This window comes from Eptesicus fuscus, chromosome 18 (genome assembly GCF_027574615.1).
Source record: "Eptesicus fuscus isolate TK198812 chromosome 18, DD_ASM_mEF_20220401, whole genome shotgun sequence".
NCBI lineage: Eukaryota > Metazoa > Chordata > Mammalia > Chiroptera > Vespertilionidae > Eptesicus > Eptesicus fuscus.
In genome coordinates, this window is record NC_072490.1 from 59,797,409 (window position 1) to 59,812,958 (window position 15,550).

General features: G+C 45.0%; 1 pseudogene; it reads left to right on the top strand.

Moving 5' to 3' along the window:
• LOC103297458 (protein SPT2 homolog) overlaps positions 1 to 15,080 on the top strand; it is a 41,307-nt pseudogene extending 26,227 nt beyond the window's left edge.
• Positions 15,081 to 15,550: the final 470 nt, after the last annotated feature.

The window sequence follows — 15,550 nt, forward strand, 5'->3', positions numbered from 1 at the left end:
CCCAGCTTTTATTTTCATTTCCATTTGCCTGAAAGATATTTTTCCATCCCTTCACTTTCAATCTGTGTGAGTCTCTTGTTCTGAGGTGGGTCTCTTGTAGACAGCATATATATGGGTCATGTTTTTTTATCCATTCAGCTACTTGATATCTTTTGATTGGAGCATTTAGTCCGTTTACATTTAAAGTTATTATTGAAAGGTATTTGTTTGTAGTCATATCTATTTTTGTGTCTGTATTCCTTCTTACCTGTTTATTTCTTCTTTTTACAGTATTCCCTTTAGCAATTCTTGCATTGCTGGTTTGGTGGTGATAAACTCCTTGAGCCTTTTTTTGTCTGTGAAGCTCCTGATTTCCCCTTCAATTTTGATTGATAGTCTTGCTGGGTATAGTATTCTTGGATTCAGTCCTTTGCTTTGCAACACTTTGTATACCTCCTTCCATTCACTTCTAGCTTGTTGTGTTTCTGTTGAGTAATCATTTGACAATCTGATGGGTGTTCCTTTGTAGGTAACTCTCTGTCTCTCTCTTGCTGCCTTTAAGGTTCTCTCTTTATCATTTATATTTGCCATTGAAATTATGACATGTCTTGGTGTGGGTCTTTTGGGGTTGATCCTGCTTGGGACTCTCTGTACTTGCGTAACTTTTATCTTTCCCATATCCAGGAAGTTTTCTGTCATTATTTCTTCAAATAGATTTTCTAATCCCTGCTGCTCTTCTTGTCCTTCTGGCAGCCCTATTATACGCATGTTACTTCATTTCATGTTGTCCCAAAGCTCCCTTAGGCTTTCCTCCTGCTTTTTAATGTTTTTCTCCAATTGCTGTTCAGATTGAGCTTGTTTCTGTACTTGATCTTCTAACTCACTAATTCGGTCCTCTGCTTCTTGTAGTCTACTGTTGAAACTTTCCATGGTGTTTTTGATTGTAGCTATATCACTTTTCATTTCTTCCTGATTCTTGCATAAGTTGTTGATTTTCTCATCCATCCGATGTATAAATTCCATGACCATTACTCTGAACTCCTTTTCGGTCATCTTGCAAGCTTCAGTTTCCCTGATTTCCTTTCTTGGCGACTCCACATTTTCTTTCCTCTGTGAGTTATTTCATTTCCCCATTGTGGCTATCACCAGAAAGCTCAAGCTTCTGTTTGCGTGGAACTGGGCCGTGTGCTGTGGGGACTTCGCTCCACCCGAGTTTCACTGAAGTGCTCTGACAGTAGGACGTGTGGCTGCCTTTGGTTGGTGGGAACCAGACTTGCCCAGGGTCAGTGTCCCCAGTGTTCCGTGTGGTCTCGTGTGCACACTTAGAATTAGGGGCCCTGTCTGCACCACACTATTGGTATGCGCCGAAAATGAGATCCTTAGCATGTGCCAGGATTTAGAGTTTCCCTGTGTCTGCACCAAGACTCGAGTGTCAGAGTCTGTGTTGCCTTGTGCGGTTTCTCGTTGAGAATCAGGGTCCCTGTGTGTGCATGCACCAACAACTGGGGTCGCTGGGTCTTAGTGTGAATGCGCTGTGAGTCCGGTATCCCAGGCAGCTGTGTCCGGCATGCAAATTCCCTGAAGTGGAGCTGAGTCCTGTGTGTGCTCTCTCTACTGAGCCAAACCGGCTAGGGCACACAGTCTTAATTTCCTGAAGGTGAGCTGGCTCCGTACACTCTACCGGAGTCCCAGAAGGGGGGCAGAGTCCATCCTGCGCGCCAAATTCCCCAAAGGGGAAGCCCCTCTGTGCCAGCACTAAGATTACCCGAAGGGGGAGCTGTGATTCGCAAGCCAAATTCCCCCAATTCTGCGAAGGGGAGCCCTCTGTGCGCACTGACAGTTTTCCCCAACAGGGAGCTGCTTCTGTCCCAAATTCCCAAAGGGGGAGTGAGTCCCTGCGCAAAACTCTGCGGCTTGGGTGAGGGGCGGGTCTATCAGTTACTTTGGTGCTATCCCGAGGCTGAGGGCGCTCTGCAGCTTGGGCGAGGGGCGAGTCTATCAGTTACTATGGCGCTGTCTGCGCGCCTACGGGAAGGGGGATAGGCTCTTTGACTCACGGAATTCTGCTGGGAAGTCTGGATTCTTGTTGTTTGTTGGTTTGAAGCTGTGATAGCAGTTCTCTGTCCCCAGTGGCTGCAGGGTCCTGGTTTGTGTCAGAAGCCAGGATCCGAGTCTCAGGCAGCTCCGTTTCTCAAGATGGCGTGGTCTCCGCATCTGCACCAGCCGCGGAGATGTGTCCGCTTTGTGCGCGGGGCTCCGCAGTCTAGGATGCCCGGTTAGGCAGCCCCTTGGATGACGTGCAGAATCTAACTGACCCTAGCTCATACACACACACACCACACACGTCTACACTCTCCTCTGTGGGTTCCTCACTCACACTCTCTCTCTCCCTACCTTCCTGCTGGTCGCCATCTTTTTTTTTAAGTTACTTCTCAATGGGGCAGGGATAGGATGATTAATTTGTTGATATCTCCTTTGTCAAATATTAATTGAGTATAGTGATTTGGATCGATTTCTGGGTTCTCTATTCTATTCCATTGATCTATATGTCTGTTCTTGTGCCAATACCAGGCAGTTTTGAGAACAGTGGCTTTGTAATATAGCTTGAAATCTGGTATTGAGATCCCTCCTACTTTGTTCTTCTTTCTCAGGATTGCTGTAGTTATTCGGGGTCTTTTTTTATTCCAGATGAAATTTTGGAAAGTTCGTTCTAGGTCTGTGAAGTATGCCATTGGTATTTTAATGGGAAGTGCATTGAAATTATAGATTGCTTTGGGTAGTATGGACATTTTGATGATGTTGATTCTACCAATCCATGAACATGGTATGTTCTTTCATTTGTTTATGTCTTCCTATATCTCTTTTTTCAGTGTTGTATAGTTTTCCGCGTATAGGTCTTTTACCTCCTTAGTTAAGTTTATTCCTAGGTATCTTAATTTTTTTTTTTTTTGCGTGATGGTAAATGGGATTGCTTTTTTAGTCTCTCTTTCTGTAAGTTCATTATTATAGAAATGCCATAGATTTCTTAGCATTTATTTTGTATCCTGCTACATTGCCGAATTCATTTATTAAGTCTAATAATTTTTTGATGGAGTCTTTAGGGTATTCTATGTACAGTATCATGTCATCTGCAAATAAGGACAGTTTTACTTCTTCTTTTCCCATTTGGATGCCTTTTATTTCTTCTTCTTGTCTGATTGCAATGGCTATTATTTCCAACACTATGTTGAACAGGAGTGGTGAGAGTGGGCATCCCTGTCTTGTTCCTGTTCTTAGGGGAAATGGTTTTAGTTTTTGCCCATTGAGTATGATGTTTGCTGTGGGTTTGTCACATATGGCTTTTATTATGTTGAGGTATGAGCCTTCTATTCCCAGCTTGCTGAGAGTTTATATCAAGAAAGGGTGTTGGATTTTGTCAAATGGTTTTTCTGCATCAATTGATATGACTATATGGTTTTTATCTCTTAATTTGTTTACGTGATGTATCACGTTTATTGATTTGTGGATATTGTACCATCCTTGCATCCCAGGGATAAATCCTACTTGGTCGTGGTGTATGATCTTTCTGATGTACTGCTGGATTCGATTTGCTAGAATTTTGTTGAGGATTTTGGCATCAATGTTCATGAGGGATATTGGCCTGTAATTCTCTTTCATTGTGTTGTCTTTATCTGGTTTTGATATTAGGGTGATGCTGGCTTCATAGAAGGAGCTTGGAAGTGTTCCTTCTTCTTGAATTTTTTGGAATAGTCTGAGGAGGATAGGTTTTAGTTCTTTCTTGAATGTTTTGTAGAACTCCCCTGTGAAGCCATCTGGCCCCGGGCTTTTGTTTGCTGGAAGCAGATGACTGCTTCAATTTCTTCCATAGTTATCAGCCGATTGAGATTTTTATTCTCTTCCTGAGTAAGTTTTGGAAGATTGTGTTTTTCTAGGAATGTGTCCATTTCCTCCAGGATGTCTAGTTTGTTGGAATAGAGTTGTTCATAGTATTTTTTGACAATCCTTTGTATTTCTGTGGGGTCTGTTGTTATTTCACCTCTTTCATTTCTGATTTTGTTTATTTGGGTCCTCTCTCTTTGCTTCTTGGTGATCCTGGCTAGAGGTTCTTCAATCTTGTTTATCCTTTCAAAGAACCAGCTCTTGGTTTTGTTGATCTTGTGTATTGTTTTTTTGGTCTATGTCATTCATTTCTGCTCTGATCTTTATTATTTCCTTTCTTCTGCTCACTGTGGGATTTTCTTGTTGCTCCCTTTCTAATTCTTTGAGTTGTTGAGTTAGATCATCTATTACCATTTTTTCTTTGTTTTTTAAGGTAGGCCTCTAAAGCTATACACTTCCCTCTTAGGACTGCTTTCATTGTGTCTCATAGGATTTGCAATGTTGTGTTTTTATTGTCATTAGTCTCCAGGATGTTTTTAATTTCTTCTTTGATCTCATTGATAACCCAATCATTGTTTAGTAGCATGCTATTCAGTTTCCAAGTGTTTGAATTTTTTGGAGTGTTTTTATTGTTGTTTATTTCTAATATTATGCCATTGTGGTCTGAGAAAATGCTTGATATGATTTCAATCTTTTTGAATTTAGGGAGACTTTGCTTGTTATCCAAAATGTGGTCTATTTTTGAGAATGTCCCATGTGCACTTGAGAAGAACATATATTCTGTGGCTTTGGGGTGAAATGCTCTGAAGATGTCAATTAGGTCCATCTGATCTAGTGAGTCATTTAGAATTGCTGTTTCTTTGCTGATTTTTTGTCTAGAGGATTTATCCAGTGGTGTAATAAAGTCCCCTACTATGATTGTATTGTTGTCGATCTCTCCCTTGATATCTTCCAGGAGGTTTTTTATGTATTTGGGCACTCCTGCATTGGGTGCTCCTGCATTGTTTACCAGAGTTATATCTTCTTGTTGAATTGCTCCCTTTAGTATTGTGTAGTGGCCTTCCTTATCTCTTATTATGGCCTTTACTTTGAGGTCTATTTTATCTGATATAAGTATCGCAACCCCAGCTTTTTTCTCATTTCCATTTGCCTGAAAAATGTTTTTCCATCCCTTCACTCTCAGTCTGTGTGAATCCTTTGCTCTAAGGTGGGTCTCTTGTAGACAGCAAATATATGGGTCATGTTTTCTTATCCATTCAGCTACCCTATGTCTTTTGATTGGTGCATTTAATCCATTTACGTTTAATGTTATTATTGATAGGTACCTGTTTGTTGTCATATTTTTTGTTAGTGTTTGTTTTTCTTCTTGCCTTTCTCTTTCTTCTTTTTACAGCAGTCCCTTTAGCATTTCTTGCATTGCTGGCTTGGTAGTGATGAACTCTCTTAGCCCTTTTTTATCTGTGAAGCTTCTGATTCCACCTTCAATTTTGAATGATAGCCTTGCTGGGTATAGTATTCTTGGATTCAGTCCCTTGTTTTGCATCACTTTGTATATTTCATTCCATTCCCTTCTGGCCTGGTGTGTTTCTGTTGAGAAATCAGTTGATAGTCTAATAGGAGATCCCTTATATGTTACTTTCTGTCTCTCTCTTGCAGCCTTTAAGATTCTTGCTTTGTCGTTTGTGTTCGTCAATTTAATTATGATGTGTCTTGGTGTCGGTCTTTTGGGGTTAAATTTGTTGGGGACTCTGTGTACTTCTTGCACTTGGATAGTTTTTTTCTTGACAATATCAGGAAAGTTTTCTGTCATTATTTCTTGAAACAGGTTTTCTATTCCTTGTTTCTCTTCCTCTCCTTCTTTTATCCCTATTATTCGAATGTTGTTGCGTTTTGTGTTTTCCCAAAGCTCCCTTAGGCTCTCCTTTTGCTTTTTAAGTCTTCTTTCCAATTGCTGCTGAGTTTGTGTGTTTTTTCCTACCTGGTCTTCTAATTCGCTGATGCGGTCCTCAGCCTCTTCTACTCTACTCTTTTGGCCTTCCATTGTGTTCTTTATTGCAGCTATGTCATTCTTCATCTCCTCTTGGTTTCTTTTCATGTTGGTGACATTCTCATTCAGCTCCTTATAGTTCTCATTGAGTTGTGTGTATTTGTCATCCATCCACTTAAACATCCTTGTAATGAATACTCTGAATTCTTTCTCTGTTAGGTTGCTAGCCTCAAGTTCATTTAACTCCCTTTCTGGTGATTCTTCTTTTTCTTTCCTTTGGGGATTTCCTTTTTGTCTCCCCATGTTTTCCTGTAATGTTTTAATTGTAGATCCAGTTGCTTTGCTGCCCAGGTTCTTTTGGGGATGGTGCTACTGGATTAATGTCAGTTTTCCTGGGTTTGTTAATCTAGTGTAGCTCCTACTCGAGCTATTTGGGTTCTCTTGATGTAGGCCTGCGAGCTTGAGAGGCACAACTGCGGCGTCTAGATGTCAGCAGCTGTGGGTGGGAGTGTCTCCATTTTTGCTGTCTTGCACCCTTAATTGTAATCACACCTGCCCAGCAGGGACTCACATTGGCCCCCAGGTACCTTCTGTTGGGGTTTTGGGCTCAGGGGATCTGGTCTTTGAAAGGCGTTGCTGTGGTGCCCTGAGATCTGCAGTCGTGGGGTGAACAGGCCCAGCTTTTTCTGTTGCACCTGTGGTGGATAGGTTCTTACTCCCAGCAGTGTTTTACAGGAGCACCCTCGGTACTTTTGCCAGTGAGGTACACTGAAGGGCTCTGAAGGGCCCTGGCAGTGTAGCCGGGTAATTGGGGTGCCTATGGGCCGGTATCCACGGTAAGTGAGTTCAAAGCTTCTACTGCTGGAGGGGCATGTGCCCCCTGCTTGTTCAAGATCACACCCAAGGAGAGCTCGTGGTGGCTCCCACTAGCGCCCTGTGGTTGGTTGGGTTCAGTGTGTTAGTATCTGTGGAGGCGCTCTCTCTGGTCGCAGATCTCTGATGCACTCCAAGGGGTCCTGGCACTTCGGTTGAGTAGCTGGGGTTAATGTGGGCAACCCTCCAGGAAGAGGGAATTCAGAATTTCCACTGCGGGGCCGCGCGCCTCCGTCTGCGCAGAATCACACCCTTGGTTGCAAACCCTGAGCAAAGTGACCTGGGGCTGAGAACACGCAAGTGTGCGCGCAGCTGGGGTTAATGTGGGCAACCCTCCAGGAAGAAGGAAGAAGGAATTTCCACTGCGGGGCCGCCGGCCCCCGTCTGCACAGAATCTCACCCTCAGATGCAAACCTGGAGTGAAGTAACCTGGGGATGAGACCACACGAGTGCGTGTTCTTGTGCGCAGGGGCGGGAACCAGGGGTTCTGCTGTTGGGGAGGGGGAGTTGCACTTACAGCTGCGGAAAGCTGTGTCTTTGGAGGTGGAGGTCCCAGGTTCCGCGAGTCTGCAGCTGGGGTAGCAGGTTATTGGTTGGAGTGGGTGCTGGGTCACGGGGCAGTTCCAAGGCCTGTCTTGTTGGTGGTATTGATGAGTTTCTACCTAAGGCCGTCTCAGCTCAAGATGGCGTGGGCTCCCTCTGTGGTAGGGTCCCGCTGTCCTGGGAGTGCCTGTAGCGGTGGTAGTCTCTTTGTCAAGGAGAGGCTTTCTGCCAGCCCCTGCTGCTCCTGTGAGATTTAACTTTCCCTCACTCACTCTCACACACCCCACGCACAACCACACACTCTCCTTTTATACTCTCACTCACTCACTTCCTCTCTCTCCACTCCGTCCTGCCAGCTGCCATCTTCCCTGAAATAATATTTCTTTTTATTTTTAAAAAAATATATTTTATTGATTTTTTACAGAGAGGAAGGGGAAGGATAAAAAGCTAGAAACATGGATGAGAGAGAAACATCGACCAGCTGCCTCCTGCACGCCCCCTACTGGGGATGTGCCCAAAACCAATGTACATGCCCTTGACCGGAATTGAACCTGGGACCTTTCAGTCCACAGACCGATGCTCTATCCACAGAGCCAAACCGGTTTCGGCAATATTTCTTTTTAAAAATATATATATTTTATTGATTTTTTTACAGAGAGGAAAGGAGAGGGATAGAGAGTTAGAAACATCGATCAGCTGCCTCCTGCAAACCCCCCCACTTGGAATATGCCCACAACCAAGGTATATGCCCTTGATTGGAATCGAACCTGGGACCCTTTAGCCCGAAGGCCGATGCTCTATCCAGTGAGCCAAACTGGTCAGGGCTGAAATAACATTTCTAATTGCTTCCCAGTGAGGGGAAGGTAAATGCATTGGGGTTCTTCTCCTCTAAGCTGCCTGCAGAGCTTTCTAAGTTGAGATATCAACTGAGCCATAAGTTCTATATATGTAACTGCAGTTTTAGAGGATTGATGTCCCTAGGTGGACCCATTCAATAATAACAGGAGAGTTTTTTGGAAGATGACCAGTTGGACTATTTACAGTGGGGTTAATCTGTCCCAATAAAGGTTATTCAGGCTGTACTCGTGCTACTTGGGTTGAGGAGATTGCCTGCTCAATTCTTAGCAACTCTTTACTAGCTTCGTCTGTTAATGTTCGGGATGAGAAAAGATTAGAGTCACCCCTAAGTAAATTAAATAAATTTGTCATTTCTCCTGTAGAAATTTTCAGATAAGGTCTTAACCAGTTAATGTCCCCTAATAATTTTTGAAAGTCATTTAAAGTTTTAAGGCAATCTTTTCATATTTCCGTCTTTTGAGGCCCAATACATTGGTTTTCAATTATGGTTCCCAGATATTTGAAAGTTGTTTCTTTCTGTACCTTTTCTGGAGTAATTTTTCCATTGCCAAAGTCTGCTCTTCCCATGGACTTGCTAAGAGCAAGTCATCCATGTAATGAATAATGTAACATCGGGAATATTTGTCCCTTAAAGGCTGAACAGCTTGAGCTACATATTTTTGACACTAGGTGAGGCCATTGGCCATTCCTTGAGGAAAAACTTTCCATTGATATATTTTCATGGGTTCTATATTATTAATAGCTGGCACGTAAAATACAAATCTCTGTTTATCTTGAGGTGCCAAGGGAAGAAACAATCCTTAAGATCTACTACTATAAGAGACCAATCTAGAGTGATTTGCAAAGGCGCTGGGAGTCCAGGCTGTAAAGCTTCCATGGTATGCATAGTAGTGTTAACGACTCTAAGATCATGTAACAATTGCCATTTTCCTGCTGCCTTCTTAGGTGTAGTAAATATAGGTGTATTTCAAGGACTATTGGAAGGCTCTATGTGGCTAGCCTCTATTTGTTCCTGTATTAATTCATGAATATGATCTAATTTCTCCTTGGTTAATGGCCACTGATCCACCCATATATAGGATCTGCATGAGGGTGAGGAGATAGAGCAGTGACCACTCCTCAAAAGGTTGATATTCTAATCCTCATCTTCCTGGGTTTCCTTTGGCTTGAATGGGCTCTTTAATTCCCTGATTATTTTTTCCTAACCTTTGTCCAGTCTGATATCCCAGCTGTCCTTTGCCAGTAATAATACAAGCTTGTAAACCTTCTAAAACATCCCAGCCCCATAAGTTGACTGCAATCCCAGAGACTATGTAAGGCTGAAACCATCTTGTCCGTCCTTCTTCATCTTGCCACCTTAACACTGCAGCACTGCATTGTGTATTATCAGGAACTCCGACCCCCTTGATAGAGCTTATAGCTTCTACCATGGACCAACTTGGAGGCCAGAATTGCTGATAATGCTGACATCCGCTCCAGTGTCTACTAAACCTTTAAACTGTCCCCCCCCCTCTATTCTTAAATTAATCATAGGATGGGTTTTGCTAATTTCATGTATCCAATAGGTATCTGAGCTTCCAAGTCCTTGTGTTCCTCTTTTCCTATTTATAGCTTTGCCTTGCTGAATAAAAGGTAGAAGTAGTATCTGAGCAATTCTTTGTCCTGAAGTTATTTATATAACTAGAGGCCCAGTGCACGAATTTGTGCATGGGTGGAGTCCGGCCAGCCCAGCCCTAATCAGGGTGGATCGTGGCCAGGCCTGTTAGGAGGAAAAGATGGCAGGAGATTGACCAGCCAGGCTGCCCCAATCAGGGCCCAATCAGGTCCGGGCCAGCTGGGGGTAGGGGCCAAGAACGATTGGCTGGTGAGCCCTGTCCCCGATTGGGGTGGGGGGCTTACTGGGGGTCAGCAGCCTGGGGTAGGGGTCGTGGGTGGTTGGTTAGCCATCCCCACCCCTGATTGGTATGGGAGGGCTGATCAGGAGCAGAGCTGACTGAGGGGAGGGGCCATGGGCTGATCGGGGTGGTGGGGGCTGATCAGGGGATGAGGCCAGCTGTGGGGAGGGGCTGTGGGTGGTGGGCTGGCTGACCCCACCCCCAAATGGGGTGGGGGGCCAATTGGGGGCCAGCAGCCTAGGGGAGGGTCCATGGGTGGTTGGCTGCCAGTCCTGCCCCTGATCAAAGTGTGGGGGCTGATCAGGGGTGGAGCTGAATGGGGGCAGGGGCCAAGGGCTGATCAGGGTGGTGGGGCCATCGGGGGTGGGGCCAGCTGGGGAGACGGGTTGCAGGAGGTTGGCAGGCTGGCCCACCCCCTATTAGTGTAGGGGGGGTGATCAGGGACAGGGCCGGCCAGGGGGAGGCACTGCAGGCCAATCGGGGTGGTGAGGTCCCATCGGGAGTGGGGCAGGCCAGGGGAAAAGGCTGCAGGAGGTTGTCCAGCCGGCCCCGACCCCTATTGAGGTGCGGGTTGATCAGGGGTGGGGCCAGTCAGGGGGAGGGGCTGCAGACCAATTTGGGTGGGGCAGTCTGATCAGGGACAGGGCTGGTCAGGGGGTAGGGCTGAGGGGGTGTTGGCCAGCCGCCCTGCCCTCAATCAGGGTGGGAGAAGCCAATCAGGGGTGGGGCCGGCCAGTGGGCGGGGCCCAGAAGGTTGGCCACAGGCCCCGCCCCCCCAATTGGGCTGGTTCACTGGCTGCAGTGGGCATCAACCAGTTGTTCTGGACATTATGGCATTCCAGTCACTGGCTTTTTATATATATAGATACTAGAGGCCTGGTGCACAAAATTCGTGCACTGGGGAGGGTGTCCCTCAGCCCAGCTTGCACCCTCTCTAATATGGGACCCCTCGGGGGATGTCCAACTGCAGGATTAGGCCCGATTCCACAGGACATCCCTCTCACAATCCGGGACTGCTGGCTCCTAACCGCTCACCTACCTGCCTGATTGCCCCCTAACTGCTTCCTTGCTGGCCTGATTGCCCCCTAACTGCTCCTCTGTGGGCCTGATTGCCCCCAAATACCCTCCCCTGCTGGCCTGATCACCCCCAAGGCTTTTATTAGTATAGATATGACCCTGCACAGAAAATTTTACTAACCCTGCTTTACAATAAGGGCTTGACGATTGAATCATTAGGACCAGACACCAAGATTTCCTTTCTTTGAATAGTGGAGGGAATACTTACCTTGTCTTTAAGTTGCCCGGAAATTAAAATGAGATAATGACTTAGAAAAGTATAAAAGCACCATATAAAGACAACTGTCTTTTTAATGAAGTGGCAAAATGAAAAACACTTTTTATTCTCCCCTTCCTTCCTTTACAGCTTTTATTTAAACTTTGAAATTTATAAAAATTTCACTCCAATTTTCATTTCTTTACATTTAACATTATTTTGTATTGGTTTCAGGTTTTATATTAGTTACAGAATAGTGGTTAGACAATCATATACTTTACAAAGTGTTCCCCGATATTTCTAGTACCCACCTGGCATCATACCATCATTACAACACTACTGACTATATTCCCTATTTAAGTGACAATGGGTTTACAGGTTCCTTTCAGTCTTTCTTTTGTGTTTTTTGTCCTTCCTTTTCTTTCTCACTTCTTCCCTCATTTTCTTTATATAGTATCTCAATTAGCCTTCAAAGCTCAGTGAAGGCACTGGGACATGCTTCATCCATTTTACAAACCAGGAAACTGAGACCAATTCCAGTTGGCTGTGGAACTTGACTCAGCACACAGGAAGCCCTCAGAGCCATGCTCTTTGCGCTTCCTAAGGGGCAGTGGCCCAGCAAACAGAACAAACCTTCCAGTCAGGCTTCCCAGCCTCTTTCTCAAGCACCTCTTCATTGCGGATGCTCCACATTCTTTCCTCTCCCCCCATTCTTTACTTCCCCCCCTTCTCCGAAGCAGGTGGAAGGCTTCCCACTCACTGCCTAGGCATGCTCTGCTATGGGGCAGGGTGTAGCGAGCTTGCTTTTGGGTGAAGGCAGGAGCAGTAGTCACTGCCTCTGAAGTGTGAAGGCCGCCTGAGCGAGGCCCATTAGCACTGGGAGCTTCTCTGAATCACATCAGTCAGTGTGATTTTGCATGTCATTATATTGTCCCAGTCCTGCCAGCATTTCATAGGTTATTTGGGCATTCAGCCCGCAGTTTGCATGGGCTTGCTCCTGACATTTCTCCAAAAATTCTCCCTTTCATAGTAAATAATCTCCTCCATCCAGAGTTGCTCGAGCCAGAGAATACCAATCATAAGGAGCTAAGAATGCTTCAGAAATATTAGTCATAAATTCTCCGGTAAAAGGAACTGTAGGACCATTCTGGACTACACTTTCACACAAGGCCTTTATCATTTTAAAGTCAAAATTTTCATGCTGTCTTATTATATGATTCGGGAGCTGTGGGTCAGCTACTTGTATAATAGGAAAAGCAAGTTGATCCTCCACCATCATATCCTTTAATCCTTCTCAGATACCTCTTTGCATAGGTAATTCTATTAATGGTGAATTAAATGTTTCAGGATTAGGACATGGAGGTGGAGGGGGCCATGAAGGCCATCCCTCCAATTTTTCTTTTTGCTCCTCTTTAGGAGCTGAGGGTGCAAGGGGAGGAGGTTTATCCTCTTTTGTTTCTTTAAAAGGCTTTAGCAAATGCAATACCATGTTCCACAAGGAGAAACAATTTGGAGGCAAATTATTCCCCTGCTGCTGAGATTTTTCCAAGTTCTGACTAAACTCTTTCCCAACATTCAACATTTAATGTACCTTCCTAAGGAAACCAGGGATTATATTCTATAATAACATGCAAAAACTGTAAGAGAATACCTTCTGACACTTTAATTCCTTTATACTTAAGCATGCAAACCAAGTCTACAATAAAGCTTCTCCCCTTTTGATGAGTTTTGCCCCATTTGCCTGCCTAAAAAAAAGACATTCCCACCCTACTTACAGATCGTGACTTCTGCAGCTGGACATGGGCTTTGCATGTGGCAAATTTCTCCACCTATCCAATGAATTATTTCCCCCCACCTTGCTGGTGAAACTTCGTTTTTCTGCTCTAGGCAAATCTTCTTCTCCACACATCCATTATTCCAGGCGCCCAATGTGAGAGTCCACATCCCGTGTGGTTCAGGGTTTGGGATCTGGAGAAGGGCTGTGGGCAAATAATGAGACAAGAGAAGAAATAATAATTTGGAAATAATGGGGGGCCAGGTGGAGAGTCCAACACAAGGGCAAGGACTTCATTGGTGCCCAGGCCCTGCCAGACTTTTATTCAAGTTTAGATACACATATTGTCCTTAGTCAGGCAGGCAATTCTGGTTACAGACAGACTATCATAAAGGTCAGTAAATAGTAGTAAAGATTTACTTTGAGACTATTTGATCAGGAAATTGCTTGAACCACCATTGTGTCGACTAAACAATAGGTGCATAGCTTTGGCCCTTGCCAGAGCTCAAGGTTCACAAGCCTTCCGTGTTCCTTGTTTACACTTTTCTGATAGGGAAGACAATGGGTATCTTCCAACAGTATGAACCAGTGAAAATCAAAGTAGTGAAAAAAACAAACAAACAGAAAAGTGGCCTATGATTGCACAAGAACTTAGGGAGTGAAAACTTCTTGAATGAAGACATATGAAAAATAAGCCTGAGGCAGATGCAGGACTACCTCTGACCAAAATCTACCTCTGACCAAAATGGTGCCCTCTCATACAGAAAGTATGGGCACAAAATCTAGCAGAGTTTTCAGGGACAAGCATCCTTCTCCCAAAGGTATTCCTCTTCTTCGTGCTGAGAAGAAATCCAGACCCAGCACAGCTAATAAGAAACATTTAGTTTTGTTTTCATCCAAATTTATGCCAGGAGAGAGGACCAAAGTAGGATCTAGCAACTGCTCCCAAGCCTCACTTCAGAAGGACCATGACAGGCCTGTTTACAATGGGGCTGGAAAGACCCACTTGAACACCTTTTCACCAAGTGTTCCAAAGACTTCTGCTAAAGGGACTCAGAAATCTGTTACTGAGCACAAAGCCAAAAATTTCCTCCCCATCCTAGCCATTCCAGACCTGGACCTGTGGTCTCCCCAAATAAGAGTTCAGGTGTCAGGCATCAGGCAGCAGCTCCAGCCCAGCTCCTGGACAGCCCATTTCAGGGAGTGTTCGGCCTGTGGTTAGTTCTGGCTCCATGTTCAGGTGCTAGAATGGCAGCTCCAGCTCAGGACCTGAGTGATTGATCAATCAGTGGGACCAAGAGGCCAGCCAGTGAATTAAATCTTCCTGGAAGGACATTAAGCAGTACAGGTGGCTCTGGATGACCCATCAGAGGCTCAGGTGGTTCTGGAAAGTCAGTGGTCAGTTCTGTGCACAATCCACATAACCGACGGCCAATGAGTGGTTCAGTGCCCACCAAGCAGTCAGTAAGTGGCTCTGGGCGATCAGTAAGTGGCTCAGTTTCAGCTGGACAGACTGTCAGCAGTTCAGGCCCTGGAAGACCAGTGAGCAGCTTGGGACCTGGGCAAATAGTTAATAGCTTAGATTCCCCCCACAAGCCCAAATGCACTTTTACCTCAGAAATATATCTTCTAAGAATATCATTACCCGGCCCACCAATGGACAGATGAATGGAATGAAGCCTTCCTTAGCTGGCTACAGATCTGTCCAATGTCCTCAAAGGTTTCCCTTCCCTGGTGGTTACAAAAGACAGTGAGAATATGAAGAGGAGGAAAATGAGAACTATGACTCCAAAATGGAAGATTTTATCAAAGATGAAGGAGATAAAAAATCTCAGAAAGAAATATCTAAGTACATTCTTTGGCTATGTCTGAAAAAATACAAAGATGAAAGTGATTATGCCTTATGTTACATGGAGAGTAGTTGAAAAGAACAGCAGAAGGAAGAAGCAGAGTTTAAGACCAGGTATGCAAGAGGACTTAGAGGAAATGAGATGGGAGGAAGAAGCAATGAAATGCTGAGGTTAAGAGCTGAAAAGACGTTAGCTGCTGCTTTTATTTATTTTTATGAAACATTGGAGACACTCTACTGAAAAGAAGTCCTACCTTCAGACTGAAGAAGCCCATTATCATTTTAGATTTACTAGTGGCCCAGTCCATGAAATTCGTACATGGGGGTTGGGAGGGTGCATTCTCTCCAATCTGGGACCCCTTGGGGGATGTGCGGGATTGGGCCTACACTGGCAGTTGGACATCCCTCTCACAATCCAGGACTGCTGGCACCTAACCACTTGCCTGCCTGCCTGCCTGATTGACCCTAACCACTTTAGCCTGCCAGACTGATCATCCTCTAACCACTCCCCTGCAGGCCTGATTGATGCCTAATTGTTCCCCTGCTGTCCTGATCGCCCCCATCTGCCCTCCCCTGCCTTCTCCGCTGGGGTATGCCTCCTCAGCATGAGGCGGAGGAAATGCTGGGACCCTCAGGCCTC